The sequence below is a fragment of the Mobula hypostoma genome, chromosome 31, assembly GCF_963921235.1.
Source record: "Mobula hypostoma chromosome 31, sMobHyp1.1, whole genome shotgun sequence".
NCBI lineage: Eukaryota > Metazoa > Chordata > Chondrichthyes > Myliobatiformes > Myliobatidae > Mobula > Mobula hypostoma.
Genome location: NC_086127.1, coordinates 2,428,157 through 2,445,324, shown reverse-complemented (window position 1 = coordinate 2,445,324; position 17,168 = coordinate 2,428,157). Strand labels below are relative to the sequence as shown.

Genomic DNA, 17,168 nt, shown 5'->3' with positions numbered 1-17,168 from the left:
TCGAAGTAAGGTGACTACCCTGGTGGAATTGAATTTCTTTGGACAGACCTACCAGTATGAAAAGCTTACTGAATGATTTTACCACCGTCTTGGCCTTGATGTTTCCAAAAGGCCCAGCTTCAAGGAACCGAGACACAACACATATAATTGTTAATATATACTGATGATCAGCTGAAGTCTTTAGCAATGGGACTACACAATCCACTGTGACCCTAGAAAAAAGTTCACCAGAAACAGGTATTCGCAGAAGTTGTGCCTTTGGGATGGCCTGGTTAGGTTTTCGACCACCTGGCAGTAATTGACACTATCTTTCCTCACGTTAGGCCAATACATTCCCTTATAATCCTGTGCACTGTCTTCTTTGCTCCGAAGTGTCCACCCGAAGGCATACTGTAAGCCCTGTTTAAAATTGCAGCCCTATAAACCTTCGGAACCACCAGTTGATGCACAATAGCCCAATACACTCTTGCAGACACAGTGGCTGGTCTCCACATCCTCATCAACACTCCATCTTTAAGATAATATCCCACTGACTCTCTCTGAACCTCCTCTTCTGTGACAGCTGTCTCCTTTAAACCACCATTCCAGAATCTTTATTCTGTTCCTCTATAAATTCCTTTCCACTGGTACCAAGGTTAATCCGTGATTCACTGAACCAAAACCATCTAACACAAGAAAACAAACAAACTGCATTCCTTTCCAACCAAGTCAGACACCTCAGACCTTAACTGAGCTTCAACACAAGGTTCAGTACCCTATGAGTCTACAGGTACCTCAACAACCTGAACCAGTCAATTGTGACAGCTGCCGCTTCTGGGCTTTCTTCACTAGTCCCAGTTTCAAATTCAAGGTCTCCCCGAAACTCACAGCTACTCTCTGGGTCACCCTCATCTGGAGTAAACTCAATCTCGTGGGTTTAAATAAACTTCATCTGCTTTCTTAGCAGACTCCCGCAGGGTGGCAGCATCCTCTTACTCTAGGTATGCCCGTAGATTATAGGGGAAACAACTTTTAAATTCATCAAACACAGCAAGCTCCTCCGAGCTGTAAAAATCATAAGGGTCCGAGACTAGATCTCTCAGCTGCCACATCTCCCGTTCGAACTTTCTCTGTTTGTCTGCCTATTCTCTCTGTTTTGCTACCTGTACGCTCTGTTTGTCTGCCCCTGTGGCCTAGAGATGTTTCAGTTGCAAGTCATGCTGCTCTTTCTCATCCTCAGCCTCCAGCCTGCATTGCTCCACCTGAAGCTGAATCTCAGCCTCAGTAAGTTTCCTCCAGTGAATAACTCCATAACACCTCCTCTCCAAACTTCCCCTGAGCTATATTACGCTGGGCTATTACCGTCTGCATCTGAGCTCTCCTCATTTTAGTGGTCACCTTTAGTCTTAACTTCTGAGCGATTGCCAACAGCACATCCTTTTTAGCATCATCCAACGCCTCAGGGGTTGGGTCTGCCATGAACTTACTAACCTCAAACTCCATTTCTGCCGACATCCCACACGAGCAAATCAAAAGGGATTTTCCTCCAATCAATTCAAACAAGCCTCCCACACAATTCGTTCATATCACTGACACATGCCCGAATTTTGTCATGTACCCCGTGTCGGGTTAAAGAACCAGCAGATATGGAAAACACGTCAGAGTCCAGTATTGTATTCGTAACTACGCAGTACCGTAATATAAATGCAGAAATATCAAACAGATTAGCAATGATTACACAGAACTAACTGTAGAAATATATGAAAACCAAGCTTCTTCAAGTCTAGGGGTAAATAGCTAGTCTTACGATGATGAGGAAAGTTCAGTTCAGTTCGTGGTATTCAGTTGAGTAGTGATGGAGAGACAGAGGGGGAGAGATTTGAGTCTTCAGTTGAGCTGACGCCGTCGATCTTCCCGTTGTCCTCCTAAATCCTAATTAAGTCGCCGACTGTGACCAAAACAAAGTGGACCGTTCTTCTGTGGTGGATCTATCAACCCACGTGAGGGGTGATCACACAAACAACTCCCCACCGGTCACTCCCTTTTCACACAACGAGAGCCACTGAGCGATTCGTCGGATCGATCCTCCAAAAACCCACTTTTTCTGTGGGCACAACAAAGTTCATTCAGTGTCGAAAATCATTTGTCCGAGGTCTATCATCTCACCTCTATTAATCACAGCGCACTGAGTACCAACTGTCACTCAAACAGCTCCTACCTTCTCTGTCTGTGTAAGAATACAAGCAGGCAATGTCCTTGTGGAAATGTAAACACGCTGCCAAAAAATCATAACACCATCTCAAAGCAGTCTGCGCCTCTCTCTCCCCTAAAAACACGATGTCGGTGTTAAATACCACCCCTTTCTCTCTCTTTTTGAAAGCACAGTTCATAGTGGTACTTCAGAACCCCGTCACAGTACTTACCTTCTAATGTTTGTACATCTGCGCACTGTAATACTGTTGTGACATTATAAATTTATTTTGCAGCAACAATACACAGACACAGACACGCACACACACACACATAAATATATATGTGTATATATATATATATATATATATACATATACGACTTAAAAAAAAACGTCAAGCCACTTTCTGGAATTGAATCAGAAGGGTTCTCCGTGCATAAAGACTTTTAAGGATAGCTGCATTAGCGCTTTACTCTATTATTCTATATGATCTTCCAATGTACAACATCTCATGTTTGTCCGAATTGTACACAAACTAGTAGTTTCACCCGTAGTTGTAACTAAGTTATCTGACAAAGAGGTCCGTTGAATGCTACGAGTTGTATGAAGTGTTACAACTTATCAGTAATGCTTGCAAGAACTCGGTAGCTGTTTACATCTTTTGTCATATTAGCATCGTTTGATTTGCCAGTTCTTTCAGCAAATCACTTCTAGTTTCATCCTTAAGTCACCCAATTCAGAAGTTACCTTTCTTCCATCATTAAAGTACTGAGGTTCAGCTGTGATCACAATGAGCACAACACTTTACAGTCCATGCGGCACGTGTTCAAATCCTGCCGCTGCCTGTAAGGAGTTTGTACGTTGTCCCCTGACCGCACGAGTTTTCTCTGGGTGCGTCAGTATTTTTCCCTCTGTCCGGAGTCTAAACAAATAATCGTTAAGAGCTATTTCACTTGATTATGATGTTATCGCTACTGGTTTACAGTTTCGATAAAAGAGTGAAATCTCACAACTCACAATAAACATGGTCGGTATACTGCAGTAGCCAAACAAGATTTTGCTTCCTGTATACATTTGAGTATAGCTTATGCATTTTGGGATGCCGATCATCAAAGTCACCATTAAAGAGCACCACCACCACGCAACACTGCTTTTGAAATTGCCTATATTGTTCAATTAAGTTCATAATTCAATTCACTTACAGTGTTCCCGCAATGTATCACCAATATTACTGCAGCCAAGATATTTTATTTTGTAATTGTGGTAAGGATCCGTTTAAATCTCAAAGATAGTGCATGACTCTTATTCTGACGAAATCATCTAAGCAATGCTTTTGGCGTAGAATTCACGTCCAAGACAAAGCCAGGACATTTCAAATTTGTCACGCAACTCGGAAGTCAATGCCATTCGTTGCCCCGAAGATATCACAGGAGGGTGTGATGGGCAACTAAATATTCCTGGATTTTATAGCTTCAGGTGTGATAGAATCGGAGGGACAAGAGGGGGAGGTGTTGCATTGCTTGTCAGAGAAAATATTACAGCGCTGCTCTGGCAGGATAGATAAGAGGGCTCTTCTAGTGAGGCTATTTGGGTGGAATTAAGGAATGGGAAAGGTGTAGTAACACATATAGGGGTGTATTATAGACCACCAAATGGTGAGCGAGAACTGGAGGAGCAAACTTGTAAGGAGATAGCAGATACTTGTAGTAGGCACAAGGTTGTGATTGTGGACGATTTTAATTTTCCACACATAGACAAGGTAGCCCATACTGTAAAAGGGCTCGATGGTTTCGAGTTTGTAAAATGTGTGCAGGATAGTTTTCTGCAGCAATACATGGAGGCACTAACTATAGAACCGGCAGTGTTGGATCGCCTGTAAGGGAATGAGATAGGTCAGGTGACGGAAGTTCGTGTTGGGGAGCACTTCGGGTCCAGTGATCACAGTGCCATTAGTTTCAATATAATTACAGAGAACGATAGTTCTGGACCCAGGGTAGAGAATTTTGATTGGAGAGAAGGTACCTCTAAGGAGATACGAAAGGGTTTACAAGGAGTGGATTGGGACAATTTGTTTTATGGGAAGGATGTAATAGAGAAATGGAGGTCATTTAAATGTGAAGTATTGAGGGTACAGAATCTTTATGTTCCTGTTAGGTTGAAAGGGAAGGTTAAACGTTTGAGAGAACCATGGTTTTCAAGGGATATTGGAAGCTTGGTTCGGAAAAAAAAAGAGAGAGAGATCTGCAATAAATATAGGAAGCATGGTGTAAATGAGGTGCTCGAGGAATACAAAGAATGTAAAAAGAATCTTATAGAAAGAAATAAGGAAAGCTAAAAGAAGATATGATGTTGCTTTGGCAAGAAAGGTGAAAATAAATCCAAAGGGTTTCTACAGTTATATTAATAGCACAAGAATAGTGAGGGATAAAATTGGTCCGTTAGAGAATCAGAGTGGACAGCTATGTGTGGAGCCAAAAGAGATGGGGGAGATTTTGAACAATTTCTTTTCTTCGGTATTCACTAAGTAGAAGGATATTGAATTGTGTAAGGTAAGGGAAACAAGAAGGGTAGTTATGGAAAGTATGATGATTAAAGAAGAGGAAATACTGGCGCTTGTAAGGAATATAAAAGTGGATAAGTCTCCGGGTCCGGACAAGATATTCCCTTGGACCTTGAGGGAAGTTAGTGTGGAAATAGCCGGGGCTTTGACAGAAATATTTCAAATGTCATTAGAAACGGAGATGGTGCCGGAGGATTGGCATATTGCTCATGTGGTTCCATTGTTTAAAAAGGTTTCTAAGAGTAAACCTAGCAATTATCAGCCTGTGAGTTTGACGTCAGTGGTGAACTCTATCAGGCTTGTTAGACACGATCTACCCTTCACAAAGCCATGCTGACTGTGCCTGATCAGACCATGATTCTCTAAATGCCTATAGATCCTATCTCTACGAATCATTTGCAACAGCATTCCCACCACAGACGTAAGGCTCACTGGTCTATAATTACACGAACTATCCCTACTACTTTTTTTGAACAAGAAAACAACATTCGCCTCCCTCCAATCCTCCGGTATAATTCCCGATGACAACGAGGACATAAAGATCCTAGCCAGAGGCCCAGCAATCTCTTCTCTCGCCACATGGAGCAGTCTGGGGAATATTCCGTCAGGCCCCGGGGACTTAGCTGTCCTAATGTATTTTAACAACTCCAGCACCTCCTCTCCCTTAATATCAACATGCTCCAGAACATCAACCTCACTCATATTGTCCTCACCATCATCAAGTTCCCCCTCATTAGTTAAAATCGAAGAGAAGTATTCATTGTGGACCTTGCTCACTTCTAAAGCCTCCAGGCACATCTTCCCACCTTTATCTCTAATCTGTCCTACCTTTACTCCTGTCATCAAAGTTGCTGGTGAACGGAACAGGCCAGGCAGCATCTCTAGGAAGAGGTGCTGCCTGGCCTGCTGCGTTCACCAGCAACTTTGATGTGTGTTGGTTGAATTTCCAGCATCTGCAGAATTCCTGTTGTTCACTCCTGTCATCCTTTTTTTCTTCACATAATTGAAGAATGCCTTGGAGTTTTCCTTTACCCTACTCGCCAAGGCCCTCTCATGCCCCCTTCTTGCTCTTCTCAGCCCCTTCTCAAGCTCCTTTCTTGCTTCCCTATATTCCTCAATAGACCCATCTGATCCTTGCTTCCTAAACCTCATGTATGCTGCCTTCTTCCCCCTGACAAGATTTTCCACCACACTTGTCACCCATGGTTCCTTCACCCTACCATTCTTTATCTTCCTCACCGGGACAAATTTATCCCTTGCATCCCGCAAGAGATCTCTAAACATCGACTACATGTCCATAGTACATTTCCCTGCAAAAACATCATCCCAATTCACACTCGCAAGTTCTAGCCTTATAACCTCATAATTTGCCTTTCCCCAATTAAAAAAAAATCCTGCCCTCTTTGATTCTATCCTTTTCCATGATAATTATGAAGTCCAGGGAGCGGTGGTCAATGTCCTCCAGATGCACACCCACTGAGAGATATGTGAACTGACCCGGTTCAATACCTAGTAATAGATCTAGTATGGCATTCCCCCTGGTAGGCCTGTCCACATACTGTGACAGGAATCCATCCTGGACACACTTAACAACTTCTGCCCCATATAAACCCTTGGAACTAATCAGGTGCCAATCAATATTAGGGAAGTTAAAGTCACCCATGATAACAACCGTGTTATTTTTGCACCTTTCCAAAATCTGCCTCCAAATCTGCTCCTCTGTATCTCTGCTGCTACCAGGGGGGCTATAGAATACCCCCAGTAGAGTAACTGCTCCCTTCGTGTTCCTGACTTCCACCCATATGAACTAAAAAGAGGATCCTGCTACATTACCCACCCTTTCTATACCTGTAATAGTATCCCTGACCAGTAATGCCACCCCTCCTCCCCTTTTTCCGCCCTCTCTATCCCTTTTAAAGAACTGAAATCCAGGAATATTGAGAATCCATTCCTGCCCTGGTGCCAGCCAAGTCCCTGTAATGACCACGACATCATAATTCCATGTATGTATCCAAGCTCACAGTTCATCACCTTTGTTCCTGATGCTTCTTGCATTGAGGTACACACATTTCAGCCCTTCTACCTTACTGTCTTTACACCGTTTATTCTGCTTCTCTTTCCTCAAAGCCTCTCTATATGTTAGATCCGGCTTTACTCCAAGCTCTTCTTTCACCGCTCTATCGCTCTTAGTCCCATCCCCCTCGCAAATTAGTTTAAACCCTCCCGAACCATGCTAGCAAACCTACCTGCAAGGATATTGCTCCCACTGGAGTTCAGGTGCAACCCATCCAATCTGTACAGGTCCCACCTTCCCCAGAAGAGATCCCAATGATCTAAAAATCTAAAACCCTGCTCCCTGCACCAACTCCTCAGCCACGCATTCAGCTGTCATCTCCTCCAATTCTTAGCATCTCTGTCACGTAGCACTGGCAGCAATCCTGAGAACGTCACCCTTGAGGTCCTGTTCTTCAGCCTTCTGCCTAGTTCCCAAAACTCACACTTCAGGACCTCATCCTTCTTCCTGCCTATGTCGTTGGTCCCAACATGCATCACGACTTCTGTTTGCTTTCCCTCTCTTTGTTCTTTATTCTTTGGAACGTAGAAGGTTGAGGGGGGACTTAATAGAGGTATTTAAAATTATGAGGGGGATAGATAGAGTTCCCGTGGATAGGCTTCTTTTCCCATTGAAAGTAGGGGAGATTCAAACAAGAGGACATCAGTTGAGAGATAAAAGGCAGAAGTTTAGAGGTAACATGAGGGGGAACTTTTTTACTCAGAGAGTGGTAGCTGTGTGGAACGAGCTTCCAGCAGAAGTGGTTGAGGCAGGTTCGATATTGTCATGTAAAGTTAAATTGGATAGCTATATGGACAGGAAAGGAATGGAGGGTTATAGCTGAGTGCAAGTCGGTGGGACTAGGTGAGAGTAACCGTTCGGCACGGAATAGAAGGGCCGAGATGGCCTGTTTCTGTGCTGTAATTTTTATATGGTTATATGCCTATATGATATGCCGAAAGCAGAAGGATTATAGGACACATTGCTATTTCTGTCTGACTAATTCTTCTGATTTCTCAGTAAAACAATGAATCAATTGAATACGCCAATCTGCCTACAATCATGAGACATGTGCCTCATAACGATAGTCTTCAAGTACCATAACCACCAGAGACATGAGGTCCAGATGACGCAGGCAGTGTGGTTACTGCACGGCAGGACAGTTTTCAGAAAGCCTATAAACACATTACCGAGAAACCGTTCTATATATTGCCTTTCCGTTTATTTCGGATAGCGACTACTTGTGATGAGCTAAATGTCTAACGAATGCTACAAAAGCCACGATACTTAATTTTATACTTGTAGAAATATAAGCCTAATTCTCAAAGATAGACGTGACTCAATTTATTAAGAAATATGAGGTCTGCTTTGTGCGTAAAACCGGTGACCAAGATAATGCCTGGGCAACTCACATTTGTTGCGCAACACGCTATGTCGATCTTAAAGCGTAACTCCGTATTACTCCGATGTCAATGACATTTATTCTACAGACATATGGCGAGAACAGAAGGGCCATGTGGCATGCTGATAATTCTGTCTAAACACTGCGTGTGGCTTCTTTGCTAATACAAGAAATCAATTGAATACTTCAAAATCGCTTCAGCCAGGAACATTCTGCCTCATGATGATTGTTTTCCAATACCACAACCACCAGAGAGATAGAGTCTAAATGAGGCACACAAAGATGTCATGTGCAAGAACCAGGAAAGGAAGTTGGCACTGATGGTGGTACACATTTTGACACATTTATGATGATTGAGTCTCATCCAATAAAAAAAAAATCCCTGAAAGGTTTTGACATTTGAGACATCTGTTTATCAGAATAAAAAAAAAAACAGGGAAATAAACGAGGCTATCTTTGTTGATCCACAAATCAAACGGATCATCAATGGCAGAACATTTGCAGAACGAGTTGTGAGACCGGAATAGCTCGCATGGAAGGCATTCAAAGATGCTCTTGAACAATTTATTGGCAACTGTCGAGCACCAAACTGCCTGACAATGTCTGTAAAACACACAAAAAGCCTGAGCTGTAACATGCCATTTTGCCGCTGTCAGTAACAATTATGGTGAAAAGTTTCACCAGGACGTTGCGGTCATGGAGAAAGGGAGGCAGGACAAGTGGAATCCATGAATAATGAACAATTATTGCTGAATAGCTACGCAATTATCCATTGACACTGAATGCAAAAGAAAACATTTTAGTTAAATTGATCTATTGGAAAGTGTCAGCAACTTTGTATAATTAAATGTACTATATTGAAGAAAACTGAACTTCCTGCTTCTCCAAATTCCTACGGGATATATGTAGTCGAAAAGTATACCTTCATTCATAACGTCAAATTCAAAAATAAATTGACAAAACCTTTCCCAGCGAAATCGCTGTCGAATTCTTTATTATACTCGATAGACTTATTATTCTTTATTTCTGTTATTACGTTGGAATCTGTCGGTTGTGCTAGCTCAATTTTTTTTCCCTGTTTAATTGATGATATATATCTCCATTCCAAGGAAGGATAGAAAGAACTAAGTCTATCCCACTAAGTGCCCCCCTAATCAAATACGCTCAAGCATAACAATGTAGTACATAATAGAACAGAAAATGGAGTGGGCTATCTGCCTCCTCAAATATGCCATTTCATTCGCAATGATTATCGATGGTCATACAAAATATCATCTTACGGTCTGTGCCGGTCCCCCATCATTCAAAATCATTTGATTGCTCTTCAAATACCTCGAGGTCTTTTGACTTTATGAAACCTCCGCGGTATAGTATTCGAGAGGTTTGCCATCCCCAGTGAAAAGAATTCTCTGAGCCTCTCGTGTCTAAATGATTCAACATGTCCACGAGTTACATTCCCAGTCTTCAGGTGGAAGTTCTGAGGATGCATCTTGGCATGTTCGCATTGAGTCTTGCACAAGCATGTTAATAGGAATAAAATAAAACAAAGCCAGTTTAGCTTTCTTGACAGACGTGATTCTCCATTCACAGAGTCCCCAGTAGCTGCATGAATACTTCTATCATTTCGTATTGTCTACTTACTTTCCTGGCATTGTATTATCTTTGACTTCTTCACCGAAGACGCACATGATGGACCTAGCAGCTAGGTACAGAAGAAATAACTTATTAACTGATCAAACAACACACCAGTACAGGATGACACTTCTGAGCATCAATGCCAACTTCCAAGGCAATCCATCCTCATTAATTTGAAACGTTAACTGCGACGTATAACACTGGGGGGGAAATGTTTTCAAAAGTGTTGATTCCTTGCGTAAGAAGTTGAAGAAACAAAATATAAAAATTGCTGGTGAACGCAGCAGGCCAGGCAGCATCTCTAGGAAGAGGTACAGTCGATGTTTCGGGCTGAGACCCTTCGTCAGGACTGACTGAAAGAAGAGCTAGTAAAAGATCTGGAAGTGGGAGGGGGAGGGGGAGATCCAAAATTATAGGAGAAGACAGGAGGGAGAGGGATGGAGCCACGAGCTGGATAGGTGATTGGCAAAAGGGATATGAGAGGATCATGGGACAGGAGGCCCAGGGAGAAAAAAAAGGGGGAGGGCAGGAAGCGAAGGAAGCGACGGATCCGTCCCCCACTTTTCCTTCGCTACATCAATGACTGCATTGGCGCTGCTTCCTGCACGCATGCTGAGCTCGTTGACCTCATTAACCTTGTGTCCTGATGAATGGTCTCGGCTTGAAACGTCGACTGTACCTCTTCCTGGAGATGCTGCCTGGCCTGCTGCGTTCACCAGCAACTTTGATCTGTGTTGCTTGAAATTCCAGCATCTGCAGATTTCCTCGTGTTTGCGAGAAACAAATGACGTTGGGTTTTAAATTGGCTAATGTGCCACACCTTTCTACGCAGGAACCTATTGCTTATGGAGTAGATAATGCTTTTTTAAAATAAAATCAGATTCTTTAGCACGACTTCACCATTTGCGTAGCAGCTGATCATTCAGGCTAATCACTGAAGAATGAATAAAAATGCTCCACTGTTGTCTGTCATGTTGGCATGGCTGGACATATCACAAGGTTGTTCAGCTTACGTTCGGGTATGATTTCAATTGGTTTAAATTATGAATTCAAATAACAAATTCGGTCGATTCCAAAGAATGATCCATGATAGGGAAAGTTCATTGTGATTATCATGATCTGCAACCAAAATCCATAAGAAACACTCAAAAGTATTCAGGAAGAAAAACCTCTGTTGTCCATTATAATTGAGGTTACTCCGTCGATTGACAGAGAGTGTTTGTCTCATTGATAAGCTACAAGGACAAATTACAGATCGAGAAGTATCCTAGAACATAAACAGAGCCTGAAAAGTGAAAAATATTGCCATGAAGATCTATCCCATAAACGTTTTTTTTCCTGAATGAGTGGAACATCAGAAAATGACTTAAGATATGACATCTTAATTAATGAGAATCAAATAAAATAATTTGCGTCATTGTTTTGTCACTGTTTTTTTCCCAGATTTATCAGTATTTCCAATTGGTGCATTGCGGATCCAATGCCATTTCGCAGCCCAGAATAACACAGGATTAACAAGGATGTCGCTCACTTTGACGAATTTTAGTTAGGTGCAAAGAGTGAGTGGACTGTTTCCATTTCCCGCCCGTGTATGAGGCTAAGCGGAGAACTCATAGAATGACATAAGTGTATGGGAGACGAAGATGAGGTAAATTGTTTCAATTGGTTGGACACCAAAACCAATTTTTAAAACATTGGATTTTTGATGAGGGGAAGGTGCTGCAAAAAAGGGAGCCTTGATTCGCATTTCCACAGATAGTAATTTACATCTGGAACTCGATGGTGGTGAAGATGGTGATATCAGGAGGGTGCAACCTGAACGAAAATTCAGAATTCACACTCAAAACCTGATTTATCACCAATTCCGATTTGAGAAAGTTGCAACCGAGAAACCCTGCGCGACTCAGATGCCGGGGTAAGTGGAATGGAGCAGTATATTTAAGCTGGGTCCAGGTGATTATATGATCTGGATTATTTGGACGATTCGGCAATATACAGTATATGATTTGAACCATTCAGATAATGAAGCTGCAGTACATATGGATAAGCAATCGAACATCTCCCATTCACCAGCACCACATCTGTCAAACACTCATTTCTACCCCAACCACAGTCCCACACCTCTCTCTCTTTACTGTAGAAGCTTCACTTTAGTTGAATGCAAGGTTTTGAAGACCGATTTCCTGTGTTATTTCTTGCTAGGAGAGCGATAATGCTTTCTGTTGCTTGACAACATTTGAAAATCATTACATCAGATAGTCTCAGGACAATTAGTCTCTTAACCTTGTGTTTTACCTCGTACTTTCTGGACAAACAACCTTCTCAATTAGTTTGTATCGTAAGCAAGCTCTGGTTACAGATTAGTGGACCTCACAGTGATAAATATGAACCGATCTCTACAGTCAGTTATTTTCTGTTTTATGCTATTTGAAGTATCTATCAGTTTGAGGGGTTGCTTCAAGCAATGTCGATCGAATTCGAATCGCTGCACAATATTAATGCAGTGATAAGCAGATGCGACATAAATGGTAGGTGTGGTGAGTAAATTATTTGACGTTCAGAAGGAGTTGGTAATTTCAGCTTTTAAGCAGATCAACGATAATTTATGAAATGAAGGACTAGTCTCTGAGGTTAAAGTTACTCAAATAATAAACAGTTCACATCAACATAAAACACAGAACATAGAACAATGAATAGTACAGCACAGTACAGGTCCTTCCGCCCACAATGTTGTGTCGACCCTCAAACCCTGCCTCCCATATAAACCCCCACCTTAAACTCCTCCATATACCCGTCCAGTAGTCTCTTAAACTTCACTATTGTATCTGCTCACACCACTGACTCAGGCACTGCATTCCTCGTACCAACCACTCTCTGAGTAAAATAACATCCTCTAATATCTCCCTTGAACTTCCCACCCCTTACCTTAAAGCCATGTCCTCTTTTACTGAACAGTGGTGCGCTGGGGAAGAGGCGCTCGCAGTTCACTCTATCTATTCCTCTTATTATCTTGTACACCTATATCATGTCTCCTTTCATCCTCCTTCTCTCCAAAGAGTAATGCCCAAGCTCCCTTAATCTCTGAACATAATACATACACTCTAAACCAGGCAGCATCTTGGTAAATTTTCTCTGTATCCTCTCCAGTGCTTTCACATCCTTCCTATAGTGAGCCGACGAGAACTGGACACAATCCTCGAAGTGTGGCCTACACAGAGCTTTATAGAGCTGCATCATAACATCGCGACCCTTAAACTCTATCCCTCGACTTATGAAAGCTAACACCCCATAAGCTTTCTTAACTACCCTATCCACCTGTGAGGCAACTTTCACGGATCTGTGGACATGTACCCCGAGATCCCTCTGCTCCTCCACACTACCAAGTATCCTGCCATTTACTTTGTACTCTGCCTTGGAGTTTGTCATTCCAAAGTATACCACCTCACACTTCTCCGGGTTGAACTCCATTTGCCACTTCTCAGCCCATTTCTGCATCCTATCAATGTCTCTCTGCAATCTTTGACAATCCTCTACACTATCTATAACACCACCAACCTTTGCCTCGTCTGTAAACTTGCCAACCCACCCATCAACCCCTTATCCATGTCGTTAATAAAAAACACGAAAAGTAGAGGTCCCAGAACAGATCCTTGTCGGACACCACTAGTCACAATCCTCCAATCTGAATGTACCCCCTCCGCCACGACCCTCTGCATTCTACAGGCAAGCCAATCCTGAATCCACCTGGCCAAACTGCCCTGGATACCATGCCTTATGACCTTCTGAATAAGCCTACTGTATGGAGCTTGTCAAATATATTACTAAAATCCATATAGATCACATCCACTGCACTGTTCTCATCTACATGCCTGATCACCTCCTCAAAGAACTCTATCAAGCTTGTTAGACACGATCCGCCCATCACAAAACCATGCTGACTGTCCTTGATCAGACAATGATTCTCTAAATGCTCAGAGATCCTATCTCTAAGAATTTTTCCAACAGCTTTCCCACCACAGACGTACGGCTTACTGGTCTATAATTACCCGGACTATCCCTACTACCTTTTTTGAACAAGGGGACAGCATTCGTCTCCCTCCAATCCTCCGTTACCATTCCCGCGGACAACGAGGACATAAAGATAGCACAATATACAAATACATGGTATGGGACTTATTTGTTATCGCTACATGTACTGAAGTCGAGTGATAAGCATGTCTTTCATACCGTTGATACAGATTAAATAATTGCCTAGTGTAGTGAGTTGGTATAAGGTAAAACAATAACAGAATATAGGATGAAATATATCGAATACAGAGAACGAGAAGTGAGTCAGATAATGGAGAACTTCAAGTATATACCTATTCATCTCCCTATGTGGAGCCTATTAATTGCCTCTATAATATTTCACTCCACCCATGACAGTGTATATTTCACGGTCCGGTCCGTTGATTAGTCATTTCCCTTAAACTTCCGTGTTCTACCTGGCTCCTTGATTAGGGCACCTGATTTTGATCCGAACCGACAACATAAAAACTCCGGCTAACATCTACTAGGTGCTGGACCGTCACCGTAGCCAGAGCGATGATGCACTTTCCGGGCCGCCAAGAATCTGCACTCTAAGTTGCTTCGATGCCTGTGGTTACTTAGTGAATTCAGTTGTTTTCGTGTCCAGCTGAGTAGCCGGCCGTTTTTGGTGCTACTGCGAGTCATGATGCGAATTCTGTAGATTTCATGTCCGGCTGAGATTTGCTGGCCTATTGCCAACACTCCGAGCCTAGATATAAATGGACTGTAACTGACTGTTATTTTTGATCATCTCATTTCCAACTGAGTCATTCAGGCCGTTTGCCGCTACTCCGAGTTAGGGATTCTGTCTCTTCGTGTCCAGCTAATCGATGGCCGGTCGTTTGCCACTTCAGGAGCTATTCCGTGTCAACAATCGTATTGTCTGTCTTTTGTTGCTTTAGTCGTCTCTTTTCCAGCTGAGTAGGTCCGGCCGTCTGCCTCTACTCCGAGTTAGTATTCTGACTCTCTGTGTCCAGTCAAGTACCTGTGTTTAGTCAAGGCTCTGAATCCGAGTCAAATCCCCTGTTCTGTCAGGCTCCGAGTCCGAGTCAAATCCGAGTCAAGACTGAGTCAAGGCTCTGAGTCTACGTCAAGTCCGTTCAAGGCTCCGTGTCCAGGTCAAGTCCAACTCAAGTCTCTGAGTCCGAGACATGTCCCTGTGTTCAGTCAAGGCTCTGAGTCCGAGTCAAGTCCGAGTCGAGTCCGACTCAAGACTGAGTCAAGGCTCTGTGTCCAGTCCAAGTCCTAATCAAGTCTCAGTAGGGGCTCTATGTCCAGTCCAAGTCCGGGTCAAGGCTCTGTGTCCAGGTCAAGTCCGAGTCAAGTCAAAGTCAAGGCTCTGAGTTCGAGTCAAGTCCCTGTGTTCAGAGTGGCAGTCAAGTGCATGTGTCCAGTCAAGGCTCTGTATCCAGATTAAGACCATACGCCAAAGGAGCAGAAGTCGGTCATTCAGCCCATCGAGTCTGTTCCACCATTTTATCATGAGCCGATCCATTTTCCCATTTAGTCCCACTCCCCAGCCTTCTCACCATAATCTTTGATGCCCTGGCTACTCAGATACCTATCAATCTCAATTAAGTCCGAGTCAAAGCTCTGTATCCAGGTCAAGTCTGTGTCCAGGTCATATCCGAGTCAAGTACGAGTCAAGGCTCTGTTTTCAGTTCAAGTCCGATTCAGGTCCAATTCAAGGCTCTGAGTCCGAGTCAAATCACTGTGTCCAGTCAAGGTTCTGAGTCCGAGTCAAGTCCCTGTGTCATTACAAGGCTCTGAGTCCGAGACAAGACCGAGTCAAGAATGAGTCAAGGCTCTGTGTCTAGTCCACATCCGAGTCAAGTCTGAGTCAAGGCTTTCTGTCCAGTTCATGCCCGAGTCAAGGCTCTGTGTGCAGGTCCAGTCCGAGTCAAGTCCAAGTCAAAGCTCTGTGTCTAAGTCAAGTCCGAGTCAAGGCTCTGTGTCGATGTCAAGCTCGAGTCACGTCCAAATGGACTGTAACTGTTTGGTTTCTGTCGTCTCGTTTCCAGCTGAGTAGGTCCGGGCGCTTGCCGCTACTCTTAGTTGGGAATTCTGTCTCTTCGTGTCCAAATCTCTCCTATTTGTTGTCCTACGTTCACGTCCGCGTAAGCATCCAGCCCGATCTCCGTGCCTGTGTCCAGCACTTGGGTCCGCCCCAGTCACCCATTGGAACAGTATGACTGGTACCCGCTATCAATGTAAAAGAGAAAAAAAAAACTTCCCCCGAACATCTCCTATGAAGTTAGAGTTTACCATTTTTAAAACATCTCTTTTGGTATTAAATGTTTCACTCTGCGCAAAAGATACCGGCTGCACATTCCACCTATGCCACTCATAATTTAATAAACTTCTATCAAGTCTACATAGGCTTCGGCCTTTCCAGAGTACACAGCCTATGCTGGTTCTACCTCTACCATTTAAATGCTGCATAGTCCCCTGTCAATGGACCTACACTTCATGAGGATGAATAGTATGATTGATTACGGTAGTACGAAGGTTTAAGCAATTTCCGTCACAATGAATGTTATAAAATTGTTTCGGTAAAATTAATGTTAAACCAAACATCGAATACACGGACTGGAAAAGGAAAATAAGATCTAAGGTTTTCACTTCAGTGAAATTTCACGACGATATACAATACTTCTGATAAACAAACATTTTAACTAAAGGTAATAACAATTTTCTCTTACCTGTGTCAGAACTGTGGGATTACCGACTTGGCAAAGTTTCAATGTTTCCCGTACTGAAAAGCTGCTCTTTGTTGCTTTATAAAATAAGCGATGACAATTTAAATACAGCTGATTGCCGGATGTGCCCGGTTAACTTCTGCAGAAAGCAGTAACATAATTCAAAGATACTCATTATTCCAAAGGTTGGAGTCGCCGCCCAGGGCGCTCACAGTGTCGTTCATTGCGTCGATTCTTCCAAGGGTATCCTGCGTCATTGACATCCGAGGCTGCTGTTTGCTGGGGGATTCAGATGATCATTATATCAAAATAAACCTTGGACAGGAAAGAATCCGACTTCGTGACTTTTCCTATAATTTAGGCAGAAGGTCCAAACAAAAAGTAGTGATTTCTCTAGTAGCATTAATAATAATTATATGATCACCAGTTTTAAACAGGATGTGACCTTCGGACTAAGATTACAGCCGCTTTGCTGATGAGATTATAGTTTGGATTTACGATTGCGATACGAAGTAATCTTTGCGCAGGGCGCGCTCTGCATCGATAATACCAAATTTCTCGAGAGAACAAAGTCTAGAGTT

General features: G+C 42.9%; 1 protein-coding gene across 15 annotated transcripts in view; it reads right to left on the bottom strand.

Moving 5' to 3' along the window:
- LOC134339996 (uncharacterized) overlaps nt 1-16,948 on the bottom strand; it is a 147,507-nt gene extending 130,559 nt beyond the window's left edge. For all 15 annotated transcript variants that reach the window (XM_063036837.1, XM_063036838.1, XM_063036842.1 and 12 more), the window contains exon 1: nt 16,591-16,948. The gene's annotated coding sequence lies outside the window, so the exon portion shown is untranslated. The remainder of the gene's footprint in view (nt 1-16,590) is intronic.
- Between the last annotated feature and the right edge of the window lie 220 nt (nt 16,949-17,168).